Source organism: Equus przewalskii, chromosome 21, assembly GCF_037783145.1.
Source record: "Equus przewalskii isolate Varuska chromosome 21, EquPr2, whole genome shotgun sequence".
Lineage (NCBI taxonomy): Eukaryota > Metazoa > Chordata > Mammalia > Perissodactyla > Equidae > Equus > Equus przewalskii.
Genome location: NC_091851.1, coordinates 13,890,631 through 13,905,863, shown reverse-complemented (window position 1 = coordinate 13,905,863; position 15,233 = coordinate 13,890,631). Strand labels below are relative to the sequence as shown.

General features: G+C 40.2%; 1 protein-coding gene across 2 annotated transcripts in view; it reads right to left on the bottom strand.

The window, feature by feature from the left end:
- Positions 1 to 15,233, bottom strand: part of PAK5 (p21 (RAC1) activated kinase 5) — a 308,972-nt gene that overhangs the window by 283,762 nt on the left and 9,977 nt on the right. Inside the window, exon 2 of one of the 2 annotated variants that reach the window (XM_070587854.1) lies at positions 3,458 to 3,536. The exons of the other annotated variant lie outside the window; for it this stretch is intronic. The gene's annotated coding sequence lies outside the window, so the exon portion shown is untranslated. The remainder of the gene's footprint in view (positions 1 to 3,457; positions 3,537 to 15,233) is intronic. 2 annotated transcript variants of the gene reach the window in all.

Genomic DNA, 15,233 nt, shown 5'->3' with positions numbered 1-15,233 from the left:
TTACAAAGTGCTGGCCAATGATCCCCTCCTTACAAATTAACCTGCCCCAAAATATGATCGAATTTGATTTCCTGAAACGTACTTAGCCTATCCAGTTTTCCTTTTAATGAGACTTACCAGAGACCACCCAGTAACTCTTAAATGCTACTAAAACACTCACACACACTGTACCCCAAAAGAAGTGTGTTCCTAAAATTTAGGGGGAAAAAAAGAAGAAAGGGAGAAAGAAAGAGAAAGAAGGAAAGAAAGAAAAGCTTTTTGTGGCTTGTTTTACTAATAAAGAATGGTCTAGGACAAACATTAACAGGCCAGTCAAACGCTGACAGTGAAAACCATTTAGTTTCTGGGCCTCAGGTCTAACATGCGTGAGAGAGGAAAAGGGAGGGTGACACTCTGCCCAGTCTAGTCTTTCACACTAGTGTGGGCTGCCTGATTGTGTGAGGCTAGATGGCCCACACAACCAGAAAACCACGACTACATTCCACCAAGCTGGTTTCTACAACCAGAAACTCAGCCAATCTGCTAGCTACGAGTCTACCTATGTCTTTAAATTACGTAGTCCAACACCTGAATACGTGTAATTCTGTGAAAATATCATCTTGAAGTACCCCCTCAAAAATATAAAAGCAACATATGCTCACACAGCCAGTGAAAAAAGGCAAAGCTGGATAATGAAAAAGTTACTATGCTCCTTCTGGCCATTATTCATCCCTTCGGCACATCCCACTGTCCGTGGACTACAGAGGCAGAATACTTTGTTCAAACAGTGGCTTTACCAGTTTCCCTCTTGGTGACTTTGGACAAGGTGACTTCATCTCCATCAGCCTCAGTTTCCTTATGTTCATAACAGAGAGAAATTATAGCACCTATCTCACTTTTTTTTTTTTTTTGAGTTTATGAATGAGGAGTGTTTAGACCAGGGCCCAGCACATAGTAACCACTCAAAACATGTTAGCTATTATTGCTCTTATTACATCAGGAATTCCTTCAAGTAAATATATTACATTACATAATAGACTTCATTATCTATAGGCATATCTACATGCCTCAGTGTAAAGTATATTGATTAAGATTAGCGACTCTGGGGTTGGTCAAACCTGGTTTGGACTCTAAGATACTTGCTAGGGGACCACCTTTCACTAAGTCGGCTTTTGAAGAAACAATCTTTGAGCGCCACCATGTGCCAACCACTGTTCTAGTTCCTGGTGAGACAGCATTAAAACAAAGGGCACTGTTACAAGAATGAAATATCAAGCCACAGTCCAAGAGAAAATATTTTTAAAACATATCTGAAGGCAGCCTTATATTTAGAATATATTTTTTAAAACCTCAGAATCTCAACAGAAAAAAGGTTTTTAAACGAATGAAAAAGTTAAACAGACATTTCATGAAAGGTATACAAATAGCAAGTAGTACATAAAAAGATGCTTGACATCATCAGTCATGAGGGAAATGTGAATTAAAACCACAACGAGAAAAAAAAAAAAAAAACCACGATGAGATACCACCACTCCCGCTAGATTGGCTAACACACAAAAAACGACTGACCTAATAAAACGTTGGGAAAGCAATGGAGCAACTGGAACTCTCACACAGAAAACAGGTGGACAGTTTCTTACAGAGTTAAACAGTCACCTACCATATGACCCAGCCACTCCGCTAATAAATATGCACCCAAGGGAAGTGAAATTATATACATGAAAGCTTATACTTGAATTTTCATAGCAGCATTATTTACAATAGAAAAAACTGGTATCAACTCAAATGTCTATCATCAGATGAATGAACAAATTATAGTATATTCATACAATAGAATACTACTCGTCAATAAAAAGAAATAAGCAACTGCTACATACAACACCATGGTGAATCTCAAAATAACTGTGCTGCGTAAAAGGAGAAAAACAGTACATTATTTATGATCCCATTTACAAAATGTTCCAGAAAATGCAAACTAATGTATAGCAACAGAAAGCAAATCAGTGTTTGCCTGGAATGGGAGAAGAGGGAAAGAGGGAAAGAGGGATGATAAGAAACAAGAGCCAGATTTGGGGGGGCGACAGTTATGTTCATTATCTTGATTGTGGCAACGATTTCATGGGTGTAATACATATAACAAAACTCAAATTGTAAAACTGAGGAATATACAGATAATTGTATGACAATTATATCTCAAAGCTGAAAACACCAACAAGACAAAATATAAACAAGGTCTTTACCTTCATCAGACTTACATTTTGATAGGGGGAGAGCTAGACAGAAAAAGTTTAAGTAAGTGCCTACCACATAGTTCTAAGTAATACAATTAAAATCAATTCCCATGATGCTCACCCCTCGAAAAAAAGACACTGAAGAATGTTTATAGCCGCACTGTTTGTAATAGTGCCATCCAAATGCCATCCACAGTAGAAGAGATTAAACAAGCTGTCATATATTCACACAATGGAATACTATTTGGCAATGAGAAGGAGTGAACTACCGCTGCATACAAACACGGAAGACTCTCACAAACGAAATGTGGGATGAAAGCAGCCAGGCACCAGTGAGGACTTCCTCTCTGATTCCACTGCTGACAGAGGCCAGGAGGGCAGTTACCCCTGGGGTGTAGTGACTAGAAGGGAAGACCAGAAGGGCTTCTGGTGTCGGTACAGAGTCGTGCTCACTTTGCAAAAATTCAAGTTGTATTCTTAAGATTTGTGTACTTTTTATGTTAAGCTTCAATAAAAATATTTTAAACAAAATGAAAAGGAAGCCACGTGATGTGATAGGGACTGACTGCTCTTTTAGGTTGGACGTCAGAAACCTCTCTGAGCAGGTGGCATTTAAGGTGAGGCCTGAATAACAAGAATGAGCCAGACACGTCAAGTTCTTGGAGAAGCGCATTCTAGTCAGAGAGAACGGCAAGTGTCATCACAGTGAGCATAAATAGGAGAGCCAGGCAGAGAATACTATAAACTGAGGTGGGAGAAGTAGATAGGGGCCATGTCATAAAAGGACACCATAGGCTAGGTAAGGAGTATAGATTTTATTCAGATCCAATGTGAAAACATCAGAAAATTCTACATATGAAATGTTATAAAATTATTTGTATTTTTGGGGGTTTTCTTACCTGTTTAAACCGGTTTCATCATCAGTGAAACGGGAATAAGAAACTAAATGATAAAATGTATATAAAGGGCTTAACACAGTGCCTAGCATGCCCTCAAAGACTGCTTGTGATCAATATTACCATATCTCATTGAATTTAAGATACCAGAAATTGCAGGATGCATCATTATTTTATAAATCATTAAGAGAAAAACATTGCCCATTAAAATATCACAACGCTATTATTTTATCAGTTAGAATTTTTAGTTACCTTGTAAAAGAGTGTTTTGGACTCATCAAGTCACAGCTTATTATCATTTGCCACTCTTTAGGCATATATAAAAAGTAAAAATATAAGTTAAGTACTTACCAAAATGTCTTCCCATTCAGAATCTCACTGCTCTGAATCACTTTTGGACTCAGATCCCCCAATTCCATGTTGTGAGCACCTGTGTCAGCAACAGCAATGGCGGGAGGTTGGCTACCCGGAAGTCATAGGATACTGTTGCTACCTATATCATTAGTCATATAAATCTGGCTTAATACTGCATCGAAAATATGAATATAATACCTGCCCTCATTCCTCAGGAACACAGGGAGTGAAAACTGAAATGGTGTGTGGAACGCTCGGAGTTTCAGGGGAAGAAAGGCACCATTCGGGTCCAGGTAAGGTTACTGAGCAAACCCTCCCTCTGGTTTAGGCCATACTCACTGCTCCAACCCCAAAGCCAGGCCCTCCCCAGCTCCTACATGAAACAGTAATTATTTTCAGATGTCAAATCATTGTTCAGGTATAATTTTGTAATAGTCCCACCTCTGTTATCATTATGTTCTGAATTATCTGTTCTTACCATGGCCCCTAGTGATTAAAAAAATAAGCCCTTATAATGATTAAAGGTCTACTGTAGCAATTCTTTTTGTTTCTACTACTTGAAAATGGTTCCTTTCTTCTGCCTACTAAAATCATAATTAAATTTAATCCCACCACTACTTAGGGGAAAATAAGATTCAATACACTTCTATTTCACACACCAGATGACAGCTCCTGCCTCTCCAACAACTCAAACCAACCAGCTCTTTCTCTGGTTTTCCCTTCCTTGAGGTCAGACACACAGCTTCTCATAGTACAACGTGAAGATTGCTCTTACAAAGCAGAAAGTATGCGCACCATTCACTGAGCTCAAAATCACACTACAGTGGAACTGCCAGGTTCGGAGCAATTGGCGTGTGGAGGTCAGTCTGATTTGATGCAAGTTCTGAATTACAGGAATTGGTACTCTGGGGTCAGTACGGCTTTGTGGTGATGAGGGCAGGCTCTGGAGAGAGACTTGACTGGGTTCAAAGTGGCAGTGTGACCTTGGGTAGATAACTTCTCTACAGCCCCAGTGTCATTATTTGAAAAATGGGGATTACAATAGTACTAAACTCATGGGGTTATTGTGAGCATAATATCTGCCACATTAAGAGGGGAATGAAGGTTAGCCACCATTCTCATGTCTAGTATAAGTTTTATTCCTCTTCTGTAACTCCCACTACACAGACGTGCAGTATAGGGAGATTAATAGGAGACAGGACACCTCAACTCTTACCTTGTATCTACTACTAACTGCTTATGATGGAACAAATCTCTTGACTTCTCTGGTATTTCTTTTACTGAAGCAAAATCACAGTTTAATATGAGTTTAAGAATATACAAATAGGAGCATTCCACATAATAACAGTTTGTGGTAGAAGTGGAAGCTCAAAGCCACTCCAACTTTAAACTGTTTCCATGATTTTAAATCTGTACAGAAAAATCATATCCAAACGAAAGACTTCCAAGTCTACACAGAGAAGAGCCTCACGTATCAGCAAATGACATAATGTGCATTTATTGAGTGCCTACTCAGTGCACTATTCTGCACTGAGCATGATACATTCATCCATTCCTTCATTCAACACATATTTCCTGATCCCCTAATAGGTGCCAGGCCCTCTCCCAGGTCCTGGAGATAGATGGTTGAACAAAACAGACAAGGTCCTTGATCTTGTGAGGATGATATTTCAATGGTGAGGGAGAAAGATAATAAAAAATAAACAGAAATGAACAAGATAATTTCAGATGGTGAAAAAACATGTAGAAAGTAAACTAGAGTCACATTTTGGGTCAGGGATGCTGGTAACCCACCGCAACCCTAATGAGATACCTAATGTTATTTTTTTTAACGCTTAGGAAATCAGTGCTCAAAGTAACAAATTTGATCAATCTGCACAACCAGTAATGGTCTAGACAGGGGCTGGAGCCCGTGTTTGCCAAGTTCAGGATCCAATGACTCACCATGCCCATTGCCTTTGTAACAGAGGTTTTCTCAGTTCACTGTCATGGCTAGTACAGAGTTATACACCAGGTTGGCCCCTATGATTTATATCAAATTCCAAAGCTGTCAATTCTGAATTAACGAAGTCGAACCAGGTGAGGGCCAGACACAACCAGACTCCAGACACCAGTATCAGAACCTTCCCCACAGGGTCACAGAGCAGCTGGGGTCATCAGCTACCTTTGTCACATAAAATTCAGCTGCCATTGCCAAAACAAATACTCAACTGCTTCTGTTGTGAAAATAAAAGAAGGCTGGGTCACTTTTGGGAAAAAAACAAAGAAAAAAAGAAATGCAAATTCACATTCCCTTCAAATACATTACTACTCACTATTCCTCCTGCCTTTTAGTTGGAGGAAAAATTATCCCAGAGGAAAAAAAAATTTTTTTCTGGAAGAAGAGGAAGACTTAAGTTTTCTCTTTTGTGGAGGAGAAAATGGAGGAATATGCAGATTTTTCAAGAAGGCAACCCAAAAGGAGGTAAAAGGAAGGGAAAAAGAGGGATCTGGGACTGTCAATCCATCAACATGGGAACAGCAGCTCACAGGGCTGGGTTTTATGGGAGGCTGAGTATCTGCAAGAACTAACAACCCAAATCAAGTCCAGAAAAGCAAATAAACCTGAACAGATGCACAGGACTCTGATGTTCCTAATGCCACTAATATTTAATCTCTGAATAGACAGATGAAATTATCACAAAGGATATATCTGATACTATTCCATGGAAGAGACTGAAAACATCATGGTTTCAGAGGGCCTGAAGGCAATCATTCGATAGGATTCTAAGTTTGCCATTTTCTCAAGAATGCATGAACATCCAAGACCAAACAAAATGGTAGGTGGGCACTCTTAAATAGAATGTAGGCTGGCAGACAGGACTGCAGAAATAAGAAACAAGGGTCATGAACATCATTTCAACTAAACAATAGCAGCCAAAATAACAGTAGTTACCAAAGGTACTTTCCAATTTGCCTTGACCAAAAGTCGAACTGACCTAACAAAACATGAAGCTATACAGGACAACACAACACCAAATCACTGAAATCACAGAGAGGAAACACAGTGTGCAAGAGAAAGCCAAAGACAAAAATATCAGAAGTTGAGGCTTGGGTGCATCCATTTCATGTTAGTTTGGTACGACAGTATGCCCCCACTAACCCACATAAGTTCATTTCCCTGAGAAACACTGAGGTTGCAATTACCACTGATTTTCCTCCCATTAAGTTAGGTTCTGAATATGCAAATGAGTTTGCATTTTAATTTCATACTAAATCAGTATATCCACACAAATCTATTTTTTACCAAGCTCCCAAAATAGAAGCAGCTGTACAATGGCAAAATTAGGACACAAAGATGAAAAGCAAAGATCACAAGAGGAAGAGGAAAAAGAATCTATGTATAGCGTCTTTGGAAGCTGCTCATTCATTTCTAGGAAAAATAGATATTTTCAAATACAATCAGTCCAATAAATTAGGGTTGCCAAAACTATGTGACCAGAGAAATGTCACTGGGCCAGAAAACTGTCGAGAATATAATTACATCGGGCAATTTTACTTTTACCCACTCTAAGGAAATTTCTTTTTCATGACCACATCCATTGCATGGCATGCTGATAATCCTTACGGATCCTCTCGAGCCCTACTCTCAGTCCAGGTGGTTTGGGAGATAGTAATTCCACTCTGACTTCTGACTCCAGGGATGGATTTGGACTCAGGTAGGGTCAAAGGGCAACACATTCCCCAGGCTCACTAATTAGACTAGGAATGGGCACCATCATGTGACCTGCAAAAGTAACACCCAAACACTGAAATTCAATCCTGAGACTTTTGTTGGAATTCTTACGCTGATGAGCATTTTCCGGTGGATTTTGAAATTGGAAGGATCTTAACCTAGAGGTGCAGTTGAGGGGGAGCATCTTGCCAGAAAAATGGGACAAGCTGCATGAGCATGAAGCCCTACACAGAAACATGCAGAGCTGAGAGATGGGGAAGAAATGGCACCACGATAATATTTTTGAGCTCCTAATCCAGCTGCATTTCCGGGCTTTTCAGCTATAAAGGTCAATAACTTCCTAGTTTGCTTGGTACACTTTGAGTTGGATCTCTTTGAGTTGGATCTCTTTGAGTTGAGTCACTTTTTAAGCAAAAGAATCCTGTTGAAGACACACTCTCTACTTCTCATGGCATCTGGCTGCAAATACAACTGTAGCATATGGGGAAAGACATCAAGTATTTCCTCATCATAATACCAACTTTCGTGAAAATAAATCAAGAGGTAAAAATCAGGAGAAAGAAAGTTTCTTTTCTTTAAATGCATTGGATAGAATTCAAATTTCCCCTATGTGCAGAAGGCCTCTCTTCTTTTCGATTCTAATTAAATTGGGCCAAACTTTTTTACTGGTAGATATAAAGAAAATGTGTACTTAGAGTTTTAATTTGCAGCCATGGTTTCATTAATACAAACTGATGGAAGTACATGGAAATGTACTCTGATGGTCTCTGATCAACTGACAGTCTCTGAATTTCTGCAGAGACCAATTCACACTTTCTCCATCCTTCTTAAAACTGTCATCACCACTGCCACGACCACCACAACCTTCCTTCTCAAATTGAAAAAGGAGGTAAACTTATCTACTCAAAGGCAAAAAGAAAAGGCTTCAGACAGGACCTTTCAGCTTTCACCACCAAATTTCCGTGAATCCATTCCACCCTCTGCTCTACTACTGTTCCGGGAGGACAGACCTCCTGTCTACTCCTCTGTGCGTCTGTTCTGGGTTCATCTCTGAATGCTATCCATGATCAGTTCTCTCAATGACATGTTCCATCTCCTACTCACAAGTGAGCCCTCCCCATCAACATTCAAACATGCTCAAGTCCATCCATCTGTCTATAAAATGCTCTCCCTCGACCCAACCTATCTCAGTTATACTTTCTATTCTTTTTTTTTTTTTTTTAAAGATTTTATTTTTTCCTTTTTCTCCCCAAAGCCCCCCCGTACATTGTTGTGTATTCTTCGTTGTGGGTTCTTCTAGTTGTGGCATGTGGGACGCTGCCTCAGCGTGGTCTGATGAGCAGTGCCATGTCCGCGCCCAGGATTCGAACTGACGAAACACTGGGCCGCCTGCAGCGGAGTGCGCGAACTTAACCACTCGGCCACGGGGCCAGCCCCATATACTTTCTATTCTTAACTCTTTTCAGTCCTTCATATCAATTCTTGAAAGAACTGAGTTCATTCACTGTCTCCACTCAGTCAACCTTCTCTCACCATCACAGTGTCCTCAAAGCAGAAACGAAGGCAACGTGTACCCCCATGGGATCATTGTTTGGATTAAGAGATGTAAACAGGTAAAATATTTTACACAGAGCCTAACACTGGGTCAATTCTCAACAAGTCACAGCACGATTATTCATTTACGTATTTTGTAAAGGTTCACTGAGCAACTCTATATGAAGGATGTCACGTGAGATGCTTCATTATAAATACATAAAATCTAGCCTCTTCCCTCAAGCCTCTTTGAGTTCAGAGGGAGGGAGAAAAACAGAAAACATAGATAATTACAAGGCATGGTGATACACTTCACCAAGTTTGGACCAAATCAATGACAATGTAAGTGGAATCACTGCAGAAGGCCATTCAGGCTGCGGACTACACATGGACCAGATGGGAATGGCACCTCTTCTTGTTTTACAACAGAGAGGTCCTGAATATAAAGGAACTGAATGGTGAGCCCTGAAGTTCTGACTAGGAAAGGCAAAATGATCACATTCAGGTTCAACAATCAGAGCAACCAAAGATGGTAAAGAAGGACTCAATGTTGATGTTCCAAAGCCACTCAGGACCACTCTTCTTCTGACTCTCATAGCTCACCCCAAATTTCTTCTCTTCATTCCTTCAGGAACACTAGAAATTATGAAAGGATTCTCTACACATATCTGCCATTCGAGGTGGGAAACTCCAGCATCCAAGGTGTTGTCTGGTATGAAAAAAATCTAGATGGTTCCTTGCTATATGAATGATTAGTTTTTTGTTTTTTGGGGTTTTTTTTGAGGAAGATTAGCCCTGAACTAACATCTGCTGTCAATCCTCCTCTTTTGGCTGAGGAAGACTGGCCCTGAGCTAACATCCATGTCCATATTCCTCTACTTTATATGTAGGATGCCTGCCACAGCATGGCTTGATAAGTGGTGTGTAGGTCCACACCTGGGATCTGAACCAGCGAACCCCAGGCTGCTGAAGCAGAATGTGCGAACTTAACCGCTGCGCCACCAGGCTGGCCCCGTTGATGATGAGTTTTTTAAAACCATATCTCATATCCAAGGCTTAACAGCTATTACTTTAGGAGAACAATGATTTGGGGCTTACTAAGCCTGAATATCCTACTGGCAATCACTGATATGACCTAGTCAATTTTGGATTCCCTTCTCACTCCACAATAGTCTGAAGCAGACAGCCAACTTTGAAACACTGTCCCCACCATCCTAAACCACCTCAACTGATATGTTCTCATCAAGGGAACCATCTGAGGTATTTCTGAAATCCCACTACGGGCTGCTAACTGCCTGCCCAATATCCATTCCCCACTTCTTGCTGATCAAGTACATTGCAACACCCCATTAAGATTCACTAACATTTACTGTATACCCATGTAAACACATGACTAAGACTTGTCTCTCTGCCCTCAGCATACCTATTACACACTCTTCTCTCTCCACACAAACTATTTTTAGTTTGGGGTTTCTAGCGAGGCCTAGACTCAAAATCATTTTTATTATCCATGCCAACAGATAAACTTTTATTATATTTTCTCCAACTTTCCCTACTCGCATGATAACTGTTCCTAAAATGATCATGGCATGAACCACATTATTTGGGACATAGAGTTCCATTAATGCCTTCGAGGAGATGGCTTACCAACTGGTCCATTAGTGCCCTACAAGAATGCAATTACATTACATGGGTAAATGATTTACTCCTGGGGAATATTTTATCCTTTGTTTCATCACAAGGTCAATTATAGCCTTACTTCTGTCCCACTTTTCAATATTAGATGCATTTAACAGCTGCATGCTTAATTATCTAAGACTCCAATTCAGCACCTATAGTTATATTATCTCATTCATTTGGAAATGATTTTTGAGTGCAACTTAACTTTCTGGCTCAATGCCCTCTTACCCATTGTACATGTGGTGTCCTTGTCTACACTGATAGATGGCCCAATCAATACACTCACAGTTGGCCGGCAAAAGATAGGTTTTTTGTTTTTTTTTTTTTTACTACAACTTCTGAAGGATCTCAAGTTTCGTAGGCACATGCTAAGGGGACAACAGGTACAAATATAGCAAGACCTGTTAGTGCTACCCATATGGCTACTGACTTCCAACAGCCAGTATCTGTGTTCCTGGGGGCTTTTCCAAATCATGGAAGGTTGAAAATACAGAGGAATTAATATCCCCTGGGAATAGCCTTCATCCAATAACTGAAGTGCATATCTCAGCTCCCTCTCCTTTGGATGAAATAATTCTGAGGCATGAGTTTTACACCATTTCCCAGTATCCCTAGCATTAAACTCCAATTTGGGCAGTCTCCCCTTCCTGATGTTACTTTCCCTCTCTCCTAATGGTGGTCCTCGAACTTTCCAAATGAACCACTTGTCTTGAATTCTTGACTCAGGTCTGTGTCTGGGGGGAACCTAAACTAAAAGAGAGGTGGTCAGAGAAATTAGACTTTAGAACTCGGGAACATACTTATCTTCCTCTTTTGTACTTCTTCTGGGAGAAAAATTTTAATAGAGCAAGACGGTCCAAATCCGCCATTTACTAGCCTTAAAATGAGAATAATGATAGCACCTAATATATATGCCTTTGGAAGGATTAAATGAGGGCATATAACGCACGTAACACAATATCTGGCAAATAAGTGTTCAAAAAATCTTATTGTTACTAGCATTGCTTGAACTGAGGCACATCTTTTCTTCTCATAATCAAATAACTTTTTGAACACCTACTACGTACCATGACTTCATCCTGGGCATATTAAATCTCCAGGAGGCAGTTATGGTTCAAATTCCGTCAACACCTACCTGTGTGAGAAGCCATTTTCACTGAGAAAAATCTACAAGAGAACTGACAGGGCTGCAGTCATAGTGTCCTCACCAGCAAGAGAATGAGGCTGAGGTTTGACTCACTGCTAAAATTCTGCTGCCAAATGAAAACATCGGAGGGTCTTTGCAAGGGGCAAATGGTATGCAAATTGAAGTACCCTGCAAAAGTGGCCCTGGTCTCCACCTCCCACTGTACCCACATCCTTTGCAATGTGACTTTGCAGCAACTCCCTTTAAGAAGTCGAGTCTACTTCCCCACCCCTTAAATCCAGGCTGGCCTTGAGACTTGCTTTGGCCAACAGAATGACAGTGAGTGTGCCAGTTCTGAGCCTGGGACTTATAAGCCCGGTGTGCTTCCCTTCTCTCTCAGAGCCCTGCTCAGGTGCCAGGTGAACAGGTGCAGGGCAGCCTGCTGAGGATGCTCCCTAAGGTGGTGACGAGTCAACCACCACATCTGTGACTGGGTTAACTCTAGAGAGCTGGCTCTGCTGATTCTACTGGAGCCATCTCTTCTACCCAAAATCTTAACTTTGAAGTTTCCCACATTCAGTCCTTGAAGTCTTCTACATCTAAACTTACTTGCTTTGGTGATGTCATTTTTAGTCTTTGGCTCCAAATAGCGCCCATTTGCTGAGTTCCACATTTATATCGCCAGTCCAGATTTTTCTCCTGAACTCTACCCTCATATGTCCCACAAACTACTCAATATCTCCACCAGAAGTAGACATCCACTGGGATGTCTAATGTCTAAAACAAAACTTCTTATTTCTCTCCAGAAACTTACTTCTCCTCCAATCTTTCCTTTCTTAGCTGAAGGCAATTCCATTCTTCTAGTTGCTCAGGCCAAAAACTCTGAAGTCATCCTGGACTCCTCTCCTTTTCCCATAACTCATACCCAACCCTGACACCCCTGTTTAAAATTGCCACCATCCCACCACTTTTGATCCCCCTTAGCCCACAATTTTTTCAAAGCACAGATCACCTTCTGACATTCTATACATTATGTTTATTGTTTACTGTCTCTCCCTGCACAGGAGCGATCTATGTTCATTGATGTGCTCCCATGTGCTTAAGTGCCTTCCCAAATCAACACAGCAGAGGTCACTGAATATCTGCTGAATGAATGACTAGATGGGAATGCTCCTTGTACTATGTATGCTATTATTTACCTAGCCTGTCAAAGGACAAAGCAGGAGCAAGCAGACGCCACCCAAACAGATCCAATTATCTTTATTTTAATCCTACCAGTTAAGTGATTAACTTAGAACCAAAGGTTTTTCTGTTTTACGGTGACATCTAGAGTCATTGCACACCCTAGTTTATGTAGAAAAGGAAACCCCCTTCCACAGGAGGGCTGTGCTCTGTGTTTAAGATAAACTTGTGGTCTGAAAAGAAATGGGAAACCATTTCTAAACTCTTCTCTCTCTCTTCTATCTCAAGCAAATAAAAACTCGAGGGACAACTCTGGAATTTTCTCTCTCATTTGTTTTTCACTACTTTTTCGTAAGGTACAGTGATATCACTATTCTCAGTCGCCCTGGGTGATTCCAATATTGATTTTGAGATTTTTCCAGCCATTCCATAAAATGCATATCATTTATAAGGTTCTACTTCCCTTCTGTGGGCATGTTTGCAGTCTGAATGTTTTATATTTTCCAGATGATAGCAGCATATGAAATATGATAGCATCCTTCTGAGTTTTGATAATCCCTTCTTCCAGCAAGCTCAAGACCATATGATTTCTTCTTCTATGTTGGCTTAATTCAAACGAAACACAAGAAAACTTTTATAATCATTCAATGTTGAAACAATATTGAAAAATTTAGTTGCTGAAGCCTAGCTGTGCAAATATTCCCATCAAATATCCCCAAATCCTATTCCTTGAAATAAACTTCACACCAGCACAGGAGCCTTCACTCTAAATTTTTTTTCTAGGATCGAATTTTAAAAACGCATCTTTCTAAAATGTCATTTGCCTTATATTTAAATTACTAAATAAATTAGCTCATGTTTTCAGGAAATGAGATTGAGAAGAAACAATATATAAGGAGACAATGATCCAAAAACATAGAGCAATCCTCTCCTCTAATCCAAAGATGATGAATTCAAAAGTCTTCAAGTACCAAGAGGGCAATATAAATGAGTAAAATGACCTGATGGGACACAATAGGGAGTGATGGAGACTGTGGCAAAGTGAAGACTCCATTACCTGTCTATGATGGAGGCAGCTGTTACTCAGCCACAATGGATGGTTGCCATGAGAAAGCATGGTCAGTGATGTCAAGTTTTGTATTTGTGCATACAGAATTTTTTTAAAATAAGAGAAGCCAGAGGGGCCAACCCCATGGCATAGTGGTTAAGTTCAGCACACTCCACTTTGGCAGCCTGGGTTCACAGGTTCGGATCCCAGGCACGGACCTACACCACTCATCAGCCTGCTGTGCAGCAACCCACATACAAAATAGAGGAAGACTGGCACAGACATTAGCTCAGGGCGAATCTTCCTCAGCAAAAAAAAAAAAAAAAAAAAAAGAGAGAGAGAGAAGGCCAGAAATTTAGACTTTTAGGGGAGATTTCACACTATGTGTGCCAAACAGAACACATCTAGACCACAAGACTTAAAATCGGCACTGTCAGCTGTTTAGTACCTAATGGAATTCAGTGTTCTCCTACACCTTCAAGCTCTAAAAGGACAGTTCAACTGTATTTCACAGATAGTAAAAGTCTCCAGTTGTTGTTCTCCGATTCCTAGTTGTTAATGGGCTCTAGGCGGTATGCGTTTCTTTTAATCACTGTAGACTGCTAATATTGCAATGCAGGTACTCCCCACAGGAATCCAAGCTAAAGGAAACACTAGAACTGCTGTCTTAGAGACAGTATCTACATACTGCCTTTAAAATCCCTTCCAGTGGGCACCCTAGAATCTGCTATCTCTGCGAGTCTTGCCAGAAATATATGTGACCAGAAGCCTGAAGAGGCCCTGGCTCCCACACGGGGGAACCTCTTGTTGGACCACTTATTTTGATTCATTTCCCTCCCAGGCCTTCCCGGTTTTTCTCATTTTATAGTGCATCTGTTACTATGGAAACAAATGGTGCCAAAGACTTGGGCAGAACTGCATAAAACCCCAGCTTTCAGGATAAAAAAAATCAATCGATGTTCAAGCAGGGGTCACATCACCAAGCAAGCATATTTATACCAGGTTTGGGACAACAGAGCAGTAGCTATAAGTTGCATCTAGTAACCAAACAATTATTCTTTATATTTTTCAAGCAGCTCAGTTTATTCTATTGTCAGAAGGCTGGCTCTTAGTTTAGGGTTTGCTTCATTACTTTCTCTCTTTTCAGTGTATTTAGAATGTCTTCTTTATAGCCAGATCCAATATTAGAATTTTTGTCTCTAACCAGAAACAGAATATTAATCTGTCTTTCCACATCTTTCATCTATAGAAAGTAGAAAATTACTATTAGCATACAACTTTTTTTAAGGAAATGAATTAGATCATTGCTAGGTTCCATCCAGAATTTTAAATCATGGCATCACCCTTTTGCATTTGCACTCCTTTTTTAGCCTAGGTAACACGCATTCATCCAGAAACATTTATAAAAGACCTGACATATATAAGCTTAAAGCTAAGTGCTAGGGATGGAGAGACACAATACTTTCTTTAGAAGAGATCCCAGTCTAGT